The sequence below is a fragment of the Rattus norvegicus genome, chromosome 4 (assembly GCF_021556685.1).
Source record: "Rattus norvegicus strain SHRSP/BbbUtx chromosome 4, alternate assembly SHRSP_T2T, whole genome shotgun sequence".
NCBI classification, from domain to species: domain Eukaryota; kingdom Metazoa; phylum Chordata; class Mammalia; order Rodentia; family Muridae; genus Rattus; species Rattus norvegicus.
Window position 1 is genome coordinate 10,642,501 of NC_141537.1, and position 1,594 is coordinate 10,644,094.

General features: G+C 47.7%; 1 protein-coding gene across 14 annotated transcripts in view; it reads right to left on the reverse strand.

Annotated features, from left to right (window-relative positions):
- Galntl5 (polypeptide N-acetylgalactosaminyltransferase-like 5) overlaps window positions 1-1,127 on the reverse strand; it is a 52,880-nt gene extending 51,753 nt beyond the window's left edge. For 3 of the 14 annotated variants that reach the window (XR_015685731.1, XR_015685729.1, XR_015685728.1), the window contains exon 1: window positions 768-1,127. The gene's annotated coding sequence lies outside the window, so the exon portion shown is untranslated. The remainder of the gene's footprint in view (window positions 1-767) is intronic. The other 11 variants (XR_015685730.1, XR_015685735.1, XR_015685733.1 and 8 more) reach the window with 11 other exon arrangements.
- Window positions 1,128-1,594: the final 467 nt, after the last annotated feature.

The following is a 1,594-nucleotide window of genomic DNA, read 5'->3' on the forward strand; positions in this document are numbered from 1 at the left end:
CCCTTTCCTGTAATGCATCCGGGATCACTGGAGAGAGAAGATATCGGTGTATCTAAATCATTCAGATTAGGTTAATTGAAGTGAAGACATCTGCCTTTAAACATGAGCGGTGCCGGTTCACGGACTGGGCTGCAGGCAACTGGAGAGGTGAGAGCCCTGAGCACCAGAGTTCACGCCACTTCTCGGCTGTGAACACCATGTGATCGCTCACCTCCCTCTCCTGCCACGGTGCTTCTGTGCTCTCCCCATCACCGTGAAATCTATCCCCTCAAACTGTAAGCTAAAGCCAACTCTCACTCCTTTTAAAATCAATTTTTAAAAATGTAGAAGTACAATGCAGTGATTGAGACCTGGACGTGAGGATCCATGTAGTCATGCATCCTCCCTACATAAGTGTGAGAGGTTAGAGTCGGGAGAACACGATCAATACCATGATTAATTTTTCTAAAAACAACATTTTGTAATGTTTTATCTCCAGACGGGACCTGTAACCTCATACCTCAACGGCTTTCCCTCCATTGACTTTTAAATAAATGTTAAGAGCACACACAATTATGTCCCAGATTCCCCTTTAGGGAGCTGGAGCCTACACGGTATCTTTCTTCTAGAAGTGAGGCATAGCCAGACCAGTGACCAGCTTTCCTTGTGGTAGTCCAGTCTTGGTACTGCTCCCCAGAGTCCACATTAGCCCATGTCCAGGAGACCACTGCTCACATTGGTCTAGGCACCTGGATTCCTGAGTCTCTAACTCTGACCTAGCTCCTTACCTGTCAGTGGGGTTGCCACTCGGGCAGCTTTGAGAGTTGTTTGACAACCAGAGTCATACGTGAAATCAGGCCTGTGAATGGTGAAAAGATGTAATGTTCTAGGCAGTGCTAGCTCATGCTGGGTTGCCTTACAGCAGCAGAATGTTCAACTGGCCACCACGGGCTGGCTCTCGGAGCCCAGTGACATCACACAGGGCATTGTCGGTCCATAGAGGCCTCTGTCTGGAAGCCTAGCAAGCAGTTAGAACTCAGGAAGCTGGAATTCAAAGAGGCGTAGCATAACTACTGTCAGAATGTCATTCCTCCTTCGCTGAGGAAACAGGAAGCCTGAGAGTCAAGGTCAAAGCTCAGGGTGTGTAGGCTTGGCCTAATGTTTAGTTCTTGTGAAATAAGATTAAGAAAACAGCTGTCAGAATACCTCAGGAAGCTGAAATATGAAACCAAGGGCCGCCTGAATGCCTTTAATTTTCACTTTCTAATCTATTGCTCAACATTTACATGGCCGTACACAAGATCAGCCGAGGACTTTTGAGATTCCTTCTGTGGGAAACAGAGCAGCCTGGACTTCCTCCCTCTGGAGGCTTAAAACCATACTTCTGTATCAGCTCCACAGAGGAAGGGCTGGGCTGGGTTCCTCTAGACCCTTCCTTGGAACATGCATGAAGGTCCAGACAATCCCTAGCATAAAGTGGGGTGCTCATTTGCACCGGCTGGACGGAAAGGTGCTTCTCTTCTGTGATTTACCAATGACATTAACGCAGAAACTGTTTCAATGGGCTGGGGAGACGGCTCATAAGGGGAACTCGTTGCCACACAAGCATAAGAAT